Raw genomic sequence first — 12,134 nt, 5'->3', positions numbered from 1 at the left:
AATGTCAGAGCAGAGTGGAGCCAGGTCCTTGAGGACCTGACTGAGCTAGTGAATCAACTAACCTTGTAGCCACCCTCCCCAAGGGCATTTGCTCATGAGAGAGTACATTTTTCTTATTGTTTAGTCCGGTGGTTTTCAAAGTATGGTTCCTGGACTGGGAGGATCAGCACCTCTAATTTGTTAGAAACACAAATTGTTGAGTCTCACCCAGACCTACCAAATCTGAAACTCTGGAGCAGAACCCAGCATTCAGGTTTTAAGGAGCTCTCTAAGTAATGCTGAAGTTAGGGAACCACCAATTCAGCCATTTGAGGCAGGACTGGAAGGGGATTTGGTGTGTTATTTGCCACCAAAATATTCTATTGGGATTTTCATCATGGCAAGGGGCTGGGAAGGACTTGTGGGCATTCTAATTGCACTGTCTTATTTCACACCTCGGGCTGAGTTTAGAAAGGACCCACACAAGCAAGGCATTTAATCTTTCTATGAGGCTGCTCCTGGAGTCTGGGTCCCTCCTGTTGTGAAGCCCATAGTCTCATCGTTTGTACATCCATTATAAGAAGTCTTGACTTTCCCTTACTTTGCTTTGGGAGCCACATAGGGTGAATTATATGGACTCTCCCCAATGTCTATAATCTCAAGATTCCTGCATCAGTCAGGGTCTTGCAGGAAACAGGTGGCACATGAACCAGGTATGTATGTATGTATGTATTTATTTATTTATTTATGAGAGACAGAGAGACAGAACACAAGCTGGGGAGGGGCAGAGAGAGAGGGAGACACAGAACCTGAAGAAGCATCCAGGCTCTGAGCTGTCAGCACAGAGCCCAATGTGGGGCTTGAACCCATGAACCATGAGATTATGACCTGAGCCGAAATCAGACACTCAACTGACTGAGCCACCCAGGCGCCCCTGGAATGAGGCATTTAGAAGAAAATTTAATAAAGGGACTCTATTTAAGGTGTGGGAATGACAAAGGGGACCCAACCAAGGACATTTCAAGTCTGCAGGGCTAGTAACAGTATCACGACCCCTAGGCAGAGAGAGAGCAATTACTGGACCCCAGAGAGGGTAGCTGTAGTGGGTTGAATGGTGCCCCCCGTCCCCCCAAAGATTTATTCATAGCTCAATCTCTGGAATGTTGTGAATGTTACTTGATTTGGAAAGAGTCTTTACGGGTGTGATTAAGTTAAGGCTCTCAAGATGAGGAGGTTGTCCTGGATTATCCTCATGGGTCCTAAACCCAATGACAAGCATGAATAAAAGAAAGGTAAAGGAAGTCTAAGGCAGACAGAAGAGAAGACAGAGGAAAGGGGGAGGCAGTGTGGCCACAGAGGCAGAGATTGGAGCAGTGGGGCCACAAGTCAGGGAATGCTGACAGCCAGAAGAGGAGAGTTTGGCTCAGAGCCCCTGAAGCATGGCCCACTGACATCTTGGTTCCAGTTTGACCACCGACCTGCAGAATGGTGAGGGAATACATTTCTGTTGTTTTAAACCACTGTGGTTGTAGTGATTTGTTAACAATCCAGGAAAGAAACACTCTGCACAATAGCTCTGCGGTGCAGACTGAATGACGGCTGCAGAGGAGCCCGGGACAGGGCAGCAAGGCGTCATTGCTCAGACTCCACTGCCTTCACTCTCTGACCTCCAGGTGGTGCCTCCCACTGGCCGAATCTGGATGAAAGCTTCAGGGCACTGGAGCCCCTTGATGTAGGCCATCGGGGTCGGCCTCCTGAGACTCGAGCACCTGGAGAAGGTTGGGGAGAGGGTCAGGAGGGCCAGGTGGAAGCTACCAGCATGTACATTATTGCAGGAGAGGCACAACTGAATTGGAACCTTTGGACAGGCATGGAAGGGTAAGGTGCAAACATTTACATGCCACAAATATGGCCAAAATTAGTGCCTTGTGGAAATTTAATCATCATCAACAATAATGAAATCTGCTTAAAAATACTGGCCAAAAGAGCGGACATCCCAGGGATGTGGAAGCAGCGGGAGAGGATGGTCTGATGCTCAAGTGGGGAGGAAGTGAGTCCGTGCACACATCCATGCTTGCACGGTAGCTGAGACGCTGGAGGGCTAAGGGCACAGAAGGAGTGTGAACAGGAGGTGTTTAGGAGGAGTGGGGAAGCAGGGTGAGGAGAGGGAGAACCTGGGGATACACTACGTGACCCCACGTAAGACTTTCTGACATTTTTGTAAATTCTCACATTATGGTTCAATCAATAATGGGGTCACTGTTGCCCCATATAGGGCCCTCACCATTCCTTCTACTGAGAAGTGAGGACATCTTCATAAGACCTTGCCTCAAAACCTTGGAGGTCCCGATTCCCAAGCACGGGGGCAATTCTGTGTCATTTGGAGGTGGGGACTCAGGGCTCAGAGATGTTGGCTGGGTGAATTAGAGGAACTGCAACATGTCCTCGCTTCATTGTCCCAGAAGGAAGTTGCCAGGCAGGGTCTGGGGACAGGGCTGGCCTCAGATCCATCCCAGCCCCTGCCCTCTGCGACCCCAAGCAATGTATTTTGTCTGCTTGGTGCCTCAGTACAATGGGAAGAATGAGACTCTCTCCTTCCATCTTGCAGAGACTTTGAAAAGAACAAATAATGGTAAAGAGACCAAGGGAATAAATAATTAACAACCAGTGATTTACCAAACAGTACAAAATTATCTAATTACAGGGCAGGGAAGAAGAAGAAAAGCCTAGGGAGGCGGAGATACAGACAGCATGAAGGTGTGGGATGCGGAGGGATTAGAAGGAACCAAGATTTATTAGCAGGAGAGACAACCTTACCCCTCTTTCTCTCCTCTCAACAGTGTTTGCTTCTAACTTCTAGATAATCCAGGGGGGAGGGCTGTCTACACGGATTCTTCACCCCAACATGGGAGGAATGGGGCTGAGGAATTGTTCTGTAGGGTGTGAACTGTTAGAAGCTTGTACCATGTGTCACTTCTCTGTGCACCTTGTGAGGCACAGGGAACATGGACGACGACCTCGGACCAAGTTGCCCAGGAAAATAAAAAGTGGTTGGTCACTTGCTGAATTCTTTTGAGCAAGAGCGGTGGGCATGTGGTCCCTGGAGACCTGCAGCCTGAGGGGAAGTTCTGGTGTGGTGTCTGTTTCATCGTGAGCAGGACCGTCTCTGGAAGGTACAGAGCACCAATGGGTTCCTTGTGGCCTTTGCATTTGGAGCATGTGAGCGTCTGCGTGCGTGCGTGTGCGAGTACGTGTGTGTCTGAAGGTGTTGGTACCTGCACGTGATGCTGGGCCAGCGAGGTGGGTGTACTTCCAAGCACGAGATGGGGCCTGGCCTGGCGGCAAAAGCATGTACGTGTGGGTGTGAGCCGACCCAGAGTCCAGGCCCAGGGACTCTGGGGGCCTGGCGCCTGCAGGGCTCATTATAGAGGAGACCAGGTGCTTGGAATGTCCCCAAAGCAACACGGAGTGCACTGTCATGGGTTTGAAAAATATTCCTGTGAGAGATATAAATAAAGACTCCAAGCCCAAAGCCAGGGTTTTAGAAAGCTGTCCTTAAACACAGGGTAATTTATAGCCCCTGTGATTCCGTCCCGTGGATGACTCAGCTCTCCGAGCCCCGGCAGGCCCGGCCTGCTCCAGTAACCTTTGGGTTTGGCTGAAAGCGAAGAGCTACAGTGGGCTCCAAGGAACCCAGTGAGCTAACCACCCGGCTACCGGACGGCTCCTGCCGGGCTCTCCTCTTCTCTCCCTCTCTGGCCAACTCCAAGGACGACATGGGTGACCAGATCCTGGAAGCTGCGAAACAGGATATGTGTGGGTATTTCCAGCTGGCTGGCTCTTCGCAAGCCTCTGACAGGAATTCCCGTCCACCTCTGGGATCTGGTGGGGTCCGCTGCCCGCTGCATGAGCCCATCTTACAGCCCCTGCCCTCCGCTCCCCTGGGAGGGACCGGGGCTCTGAACACAGACCTGCTTCAGACTGGAGTCATTCTTGGCCTCAGAGATTCTTGAGCCCCATAGAAAGAACCAAAACGAGTGTGCTTTTTTTCCCTTTTATTAAAATAATAATAATTTACCCATGTCAAGTGCCAAAAAAAGGGCTGAGAAGAGGGGCAGATGGTGATAGACTTTAACATCGAGGTGAATTTGTGGAGGACGGCAGTCAGAATGAATCGGGTTTGTTTAAAAATTCTCCCTGCTGGGCACCGCCACTCCCCCCTCCCCTTCATTATATTTTTAGCCGACTCTTTGGCCAGCCACGTCTGAAGAGACAAATGCAAGTACAGAGGGTGCTTATCGAGACCAAAGGGTGTTTTTTTTTTTTCCTTTCTTTTTCTTCTCCTTTTTCCTTCAAAACCTTCCAGGAGTGTGGAAAGGACTGGAAGTGCTTGAAGGTCTTTTCAGCCACATGCCTCTTCCCCAGCTTGGAGCTCAAGAACATTTTTATGCCAAGGCGCATGTGCTTGGCTGTCCAAGTGCAGAGAAAAGATCATCGTTCAGGGCTATTTCAAAAATAGTTTAGCTCTTCGATTAAATTGCTAACCAGTCCTGAATCATGTTTTCTCTGCTCTAGCAGATGAATCTCTGCAATTGGCCTAATTTTAACCCAGGTTCCTGCGTGTTGTAGGCATGCAAACAAAAATTGTTGCATATACACATTATTCCTTAAATTCATAATTAAGTGTCCTTATTCAACATGCATTTATGAAGCCACTGTGTGTGTGTGTGCCCATGCTTCTGTGAGTGTGTGTCAGCTAACAGGTTTGTTGAATATCTAAATGAGGAGGGGCTACTGTTTGGATGTGGGGTGAGACCCTCAGTATGGCCCAGGCGCCTGACCTCTGGGAAGGGCCTTTGCCTTGGTGCCTACCTCTGCTGTGTGCAAGATTTACAGCTAAATTATTACCTAGGAGGCGTGGCAGTGGACCAGGCCCCAGGCATTTCTTGCTGTCCATGCTGTATGTTTGTGATATGTACAATTTTCTTAATTTTATATATGGTAAATAAAGAGAAGGAAATGTCTCCTTCCAAGAAGGAAGTTTCAAGTCAGCCAAGTTAAAACACACACAAGCACACACACACACACACACCCCAAATCTACACAAACTGAGTTCATAAATGAATGAAAGCAGAGCACTTTGGTAGCTCCATAATTCAACCCACAGAATCCTGGCCTGGCCTGACCTGGGCTCTCTGTAAGCGCACGGGGTTTTCTTCTGACCCCTAACTTGGTCTTCTGAAATCTGTCTTCTATTCCTTGTTCTCTTGCTGACTGTTCCTTCTGGGAGTGGTTTTCCACCGAACAGCAGTTTCTAAAGGCCCCTATTCTTTCAGCTCCCTGTTTTCCCACATTATCAAAATAAAGAAGACTACTGGGATCCCTTCGTGTGCACAATCAATCAGCACCTGTGGGCTGGTGAGCACACATAGATTGATCGGCACATAGAGATCAATTGGTGGGTGTGGATTGATCAGCGCCTAGAGATTGATTAGACCACTGTATTTTATTAGAAGGAGACAGACTACAGAGGGAGTGAAGAGACACTCAAGGTCACATGACTCTTGAGTAGCAGCAACCTAGCCGCTTACATGATCGGGAACCCATCTATAATAATTGTCAAATCAGTGTTACAGAGAAATTTCCACAAACTTTCCAATTAACAACCCAGAGGTGGTGCTGAGACAGAGTCAAGTTGATCTTCCTGTCCTTTTGAGAGCCGAACACTCCACTTGGATCAACACTGGTTCACCTTCCAGAGCTTCTTCGACTTTATGTGGGATCGCACATGTGGTGTTCAGAATCATAGACCCGCCGGGCCTGCCGGGGAGCATCCACCCTCTGAAGTTCTCTGGCACCAGGCAGAAAATTTGGACCCAGCCGTCCTTGGTTCTGACGGATAAGGGGAGGCTCTCTGGTAAGAAGACCAGCCTTGGATTTGAGAGAGAGAGAGGCTCTTCCTATTGGGTTTGCAAACTTGACCCCAGAAGCCCTGTTATGCACACACACATTGCTCACCTGCAGCCTTGGTTAAATTCTCCAAAGATACAGGACACCGTTTTGGGTGCAACGGGGGGCTCCCAGAGCCAAAACAGAGAGAAACCTTCCATCCCATGGCTTAGGATTGGGAAGAAGACAAATACCTGTGGGTGTCTGTTGCTCCCATGAAAGGGACTATGTGTATGCACACGGGTGATGGGGTGGCTTTTGGCCAAAAGCAACACAACTCTGACCTGACAGACTTGTAAGATGGGCTGCTCACGTGTGCCTCAGCCCACGCCAAAGTCACAGGGACCTGTACACATGGCTGCCCTGGGAAAGGAAGGTCTGTGGCCACTGGAGAAAATCTAGAGGAGCATAAAAGGACAGGAGGAGGAGGGGGCAGGGAGGAAGAACCCCACCTTGCAAATCCCTCCTCCGCCTCCTCTCTGCCTCCCCTTACCCTCCTTTCACCTGCCTCCCCCACTTGAAGACAGAAGAGCCAAGGGCATGGGCCAGACTCGAGCCAGCCAACTCTGTGGCCTGTTTATACCCTGTAACCAGAGCCTGTTGCCGCCCAGGCTGCCCGACAGCTGCGGAGATAAGGGGACGGGCTGTGGCTTCCAGAGATTGGGTGGCCTGTGCTGGCGTCCATCTCGGGGGCAGCTTATCCTGATCATTTTCCCAAGCCAGGGGGTGGGGGTGGGAACAGGTGGGGCTGGCTCCCAGCTACCGCTCGGGGGCGGTCCTCCTGAATCCGAATCCGGGGTGAGCTGGGAGCCCTGTATCCAACTTCCTCCCATGCTCCTTCTCCAAACCCACTGCCTCCCAGTGGGCTTGCCTTCCACAAGGTCAAAGGAGGTGAGAGAGGAGTTCTGCATGTTTTGTTGGTTTGTTTTCCTCCTTCTTTATCTTTGTCATCACAGAAACAGAAAAGAACACGTGGTGAAGCTCTGGGGCAGGCAGAGTTCTAGAAGCCGCTGCCAAACGCATCTGTCAGGCCAGGGTGCTGCTTCCCTCACCCCCACTGCCAGCCTTCCCAGCAGAGGCCAGCCTCGTCCTCCTCCCCATCTGAGTACTCTGAGCTCTCCGAGGCTCCTGGGCCAGCCTGTGCTCCTTGCAGGAAGCCTGCGGCAGTGAGCTGTCCCTGCCGGGTCTGGTGGTGCCACGTGGCTCAGCCCCTGCCTGTCAGAGAGCTGTGTCCAGACCCATTGGCAGTTGCACGTCCTGGCCCTTGTGGGTCAGCCTCCCCCCAGCCTCCAAGCCTCCTCCCCCCTCCTCTGTTACCTAACCCCTCTTGCAGCTTCCTTTGGCTACCCAGCCCTAGGTCCTGGGGGTGCACATTGAGTCCTGGTTCTTGGTGTTCACACCTCTCAAGCAAGAGATTTGCAGATGGTTACCATGTTCCTCCCTTTGGTCTCCTGCTCCTTTGCCACTTGGGCAGGGACGTGGGGGGTAGATTTAGCTCATTCTGGGATGGCCTATGACCTAGGACACTCAGGCCTGCCTGCCAAAGAGCTCTCTTAATGTCTTGGCCTGTCCCTTCTCTGATGGCAACCCTGGCTGGGGTGGGGATGGAGCCCGAGGGGACTGGCTGGGTTTGTTCAACAGCTGCTTCAGAAAGGAGAAGGTGAGGGTGAGGCTATAAGGTGTGGGAAAAACAGCACAAAACCATGTCTTTAAGCTTAAATCTGAGCTCAGGTCCACATATGGCCAGTGACCAGCTGTGGGACCTTAGTTTTCTCATCATTTTAAATAGAAATGATATTTTACACTTCTTGGAGGAGATACCAGGATCAAAGAAGATAATAGAAGGGAAAGTGCTCTGGAAATTGTTTTCTCCGTGTCTGGCTCAGAGTGGGTCAGCAATATTTCATGCCTGAGAAAAGAGGAAAAAGGGTACATCAAACTCTAAAGCTTCTACACAGCAAAGAAACCATCAACACAATGAAAAGACAACATACAATGTGGGACAAAATATCTGTGAACCATTTATTGCTTAAGGGGTTAATACCTAAAAAATTTAAAGAACTGAAATAACTCAATAACACAACCCCCAAACAATCCAATTAAAAAGGAAGCAGAGACACTGAATAGACATTTTGCCAAGGAAGACATCCCAATGGCCAACGAATTTATGAGAAGATGATCAACATCACGAATTATCAGGAAAATGCAAATCAAAACTACCGTGACATATCCCCTCACACCTGTTAGCATGGCTATCATCAAGAGGACAAAAGATAGGGGTGCTGGGTGGCTCAGTCACTGGAGCATCTGACTCTCGATTTTGGCTCAGGTCATGATCTTGCAATTCGTGGGATAGAGCCCCATGTCAGGCTCTGCACTGGCAGCATGGAGCCTCCTTGGGATTTCCTCTCTCCCCCTCTCCCTATCCCTCCCTCCCTCTGTCTCTCTCTCTCTCTCTTTCTCTCTCTCTCTCTCAAAATAAATAAATAATTTTAAAAAAGAAGAAGAGAAAAGATAATAAATGATGGTGAGGATGTGCACTGTTGGTGGGAATGTAAATTGGTGCGGCCACTGTGGAAAACGGTATGCAGGTGCCTCAAAAAAATTAAGAATAGAAGTCCCCTATGATCTACAATTCCACCCATGAGTATTTATCCAAAGGAAATGACAACAAACTATGAAGAGATGGCTGCACTCCTTGTTCAGTGCAAGATTATTCATAGTATGATATAGATAAGATGTGAAAACGGCCAGAGGGTGTGTTAACAGATTAATGGATAAAGAAATGTCTGTATATGCACATAATACATGCAAGAGAATATTATTCAGCCATGAGAAGGAAGGGATTCCTGCCATTTGTAACATGGAAGGATGTTGAGGGCATTATGCTTAGTGAGATAAATCAGAGGCAATGTTGTATGATATCCCTTATATGTACCATCTAAACAAGCAGAACTCACAGGCAAAGAGAGAGGGGTCCGCAGGGATGGAGGGTCTGGTGACGGGAGAGATGTCGGTCAAAGGGAATAGATGCACAACTAGAAGGCGAGTGAGCTCTGGAGCTCTAAGGCACAGCGCAGTCAATATAGTCAACAACACTGGATCGTGTACTTCAAAGTTGCTAAGAGACCAGATCCTAAGTGTTCTCATCACAACAATGAAGTGATAATTATGTAAAATGATAGAGGCATTGATAAAGCTACGCTGGTAACCATAATGCCATTTATAAGGGTTTCAAATCCATACATTGCATGTTTCCAATTAAATGTTTTATGTCATTTCTATCTCAATAAAAAATAAAGAAAAGAAGGAAGAAAGGGAGCAAGGAGCTTCCTCAGACCCCTGCTTTTTTAAGCATTGAAATCTGTAACAAGCTGGACTTTGTGACAGCTAAGCCCTCAGGTTCTGGTCCCAAGATTTGCTGTAGCTCGGCTTTGTAACTGGGCACCCACTGACAAGGCTCCCCCCTGCCCCCTTTTTCCTTCTTCTTGATCAGAGTCTAAAAATGTAGGACAGAACCTATTGTCCCAGAGGTAGCACTTGTTTAGGACTGACTGCTGGTTTGTGTTCCTGGGGCCTTCTGGGCAAGGGATGGGGGGATGCTTCACCCACCAGGTCTTACCTCCCTCCCACAACCTCCTCGATCCCTGTGTCCATTCTTATCACTCCCAGCTTGGTCCCTAAGCCTCCTGTGCCCTCTCCCTCTCCAAGGCCTTTGCCATGTCTCCGCTATGCCTGGAGCACTTTCTGATGCAGGTCACCTCCAGGACTCTGCCACCTTCCATCTGAGTGACCTCAGTGGTCCTTGAAGCTATCTGGGCGTCAGCTTCCTCATCTGTAAAAGGACTAGACACATCCTCTGGCTCCTTGGGGGAACTAACTGGGATCAGGAAAGGGAAGAAGCTCTTAGCTTGATTTCTGGCTCAGGTTCCTTTTGTACGGCCCCTATTGTTTTTGTTAATTAGAATAGCTCCCTTTTCTCTCTATTTCTGAGAGCTATCACTCTTCATTCTATTCCTTGTGCTGTGTCTCCCCAGCAAAGACTGGCTTTAGCCAATTTCCTTGGTGTCACCAAAGACAATCCCATCATCTGCTGCCTTACCCGTCCACATCCCTGCTTTATTAAACGTCAGAGAAGTTATAAAGATTTTCGAACTTTATAAGGTCCTACAAGCACACACCCCCATAACGACAAGTTCACAAAAGCCCAGCCCTGCCCCACTCCCCGCCCCATTTCTGACAACTTCCTCTTCCTGAATGGCTCTGTCCTTATTAAAGTAGACCTGCAGATGCAATCAAGGAAGAACAATAAATGGGTGATATTTGTTCCTTCACCATTGGTTATTGACTTTGACTGTGGGGGTGGGAGGGGGGAAGTGTAAAGAAATTTCCTTAGCAGTGGTTCTCAAGATTTTAATGTGCAGAAGATCACTGGGATGATACTTAAAAATGCCAATTTCAAAGCTTCCTCACCCCCACTGAGTATAATTCAGTAGGTGTTGGGAGGAGCCCTGGAACGTATTCTTTCTTTATTTATTTACTTTTATAGTTCATCATCAAGTTGGTTTCCATATAACACCCAGTGCTCTTCCCCACACCCCTCTTCCCTATTCACCCTCCCCCTTCAGCCCTCAGTTTCTTTTCAGTATTCAAGTGTTTCTCATGATTTGCCTCCCTTCCTCTCCCTAATTCCTTTTCCCCCTTCCCCTCCCCATGGTCCTCTCTTAGGTTTCTGCTGTTAGACCTGTGAGTGAAAACATATGGTATCTGTCCTTCTCTGCCTGACTTATTTCACTTAGCATGACACTCTCAAGTTCCATCCACGTTGCCACGAATGGCCAGATTTCATTCTTTTTGCCATGTAGTATTCCATTGTGTATATAAACCACATCTTCTTGATCCATTCGTCAGTTAATGGACATTTGGGCTCTTTCCATGATTTGGCTATTGTAGAAAGTGCCGCTATGAACATTGGGGTAAGTGTGCTTTTATGCATCTGCACTTCAGTATCCCTTGGGCAAATCCCCAGCAGTGCTATTGCTGGGTCATAGGGGAGTTCTATTGATAATTTTTCCAGAGAGGCTGTACCAGTTTACATTCCCACCAACAGTGCAGGAGGGTGCCACATCCTCACCAGCATCTATAGTCTCCTGTTTTGTTCATTTTAGCCACTCTGACTAGTGTGAGGTGGTATCTCAGTGTGGTTTTGATTTGTATTTCCCTGATGATGAGTGATGTTGAGCATCGTTTCATGTGCCTGTAGGCCATCTGGATGTCCTCCTTGGAGAGGTGTCTATTCATGTCTTCTGTCCATTTCTTCACTGGATTCTTCATTTTTCGGATGTGGAGTTTGGTGAGTTCCTTGTAGATTTTGGATACTAGCCCTTTATCCGATATGTCATTTGCAACTATCTTTTCCCATGGAATGTACTCTTTAATAAGCTCCTAAAATGATCTGAGGGAGGCAGTCTAGGGAGCCCATCCACAATTGTGAACACCCGAAAATGTCTTTTGCTCACCCCCTGGTTCGTGTGTTATTCTCAGGTGTCTTCCCTGTCACATCAACCTGAATTGATCTGCTCAAGCAGTGTCCTTAGAACTTGTCAGTGGTTAATGGTGCAGTCAGAGAAGCTTGAGTTGGGTGAGGTTAGCTGTTCCTAAGCAAGATTCATACCTACGATTCTCAAATAAGCATCACAATCAAGAAGGCATGGCTGCATATTTGCTTTATCAGCTAACATGAGTCTCAAAGATGTTCTGTTCTCTCACAGAAAGTTTACTTGAGGCTGAAACTCAGTCCCAAAGGCAGGCTCCTGTTACACTGATAATCAGCATTAGACCACTAGGAATCCTCTTGACCAAAGGCTGGATGCCAAATTGCTTAGGGGTAAGTCCCAGAAGCCATGCTAGGTACAGGCCAGGGTTTTCTTGGGCCCTTGGGTCCAAAGTGGGGACTATTTCTAAGCTACATTAGCCAAATTGTATATTGTGAATAGCTTTAATTTCACAAAAGAACCCATTTTCATTATTCCTCATGCTAATAAATGAGCCACTAATTTCACCAGTAAAACCTGGTTTGGGCCAGCAAATAAACAAAGTCTTAGATGTGTTCAAGATCTTGATCCTGGAAGAACTTGGAGTGGCTGGAGTCCCTTGGATGACTTGGGAGCCCCTATGGGATCAGGCAGAAGCCATCCTCTGCAAGA

At 48.2% G+C, this 12,134-nt stretch overlaps 1 long non-coding RNA gene across 1 annotated transcript; it reads right to left on the bottom strand.

Annotated features, from left to right (window-relative positions):
• Positions 1-7,636: 7,636 nt before the first annotated feature.
• LOC115286927 lies at positions 7,637-9,008 on the bottom strand. Its single transcript, XR_003906340.1, has 2 exons — positions 8,889-9,008; positions 7,637-7,837 (listed from the first exon to the last, which is right to left on the bottom strand). It is a non-coding gene; the product is annotated as an uncharacterized LOC115286927 (long non-coding RNA).
• Positions 9,009-12,134: the final 3,126 nt, after the last annotated feature.

The sequence above is a fragment of the Suricata suricatta genome, chromosome 3 (genome assembly GCF_006229205.1).
Source record: "Suricata suricatta isolate VVHF042 chromosome 3, meerkat_22Aug2017_6uvM2_HiC, whole genome shotgun sequence".
Taxonomy (NCBI): domain Eukaryota; kingdom Metazoa; phylum Chordata; class Mammalia; order Carnivora; family Herpestidae; genus Suricata; species Suricata suricatta.
This window is presented reverse-complemented; position numbering and strand designations above follow the sequence as displayed.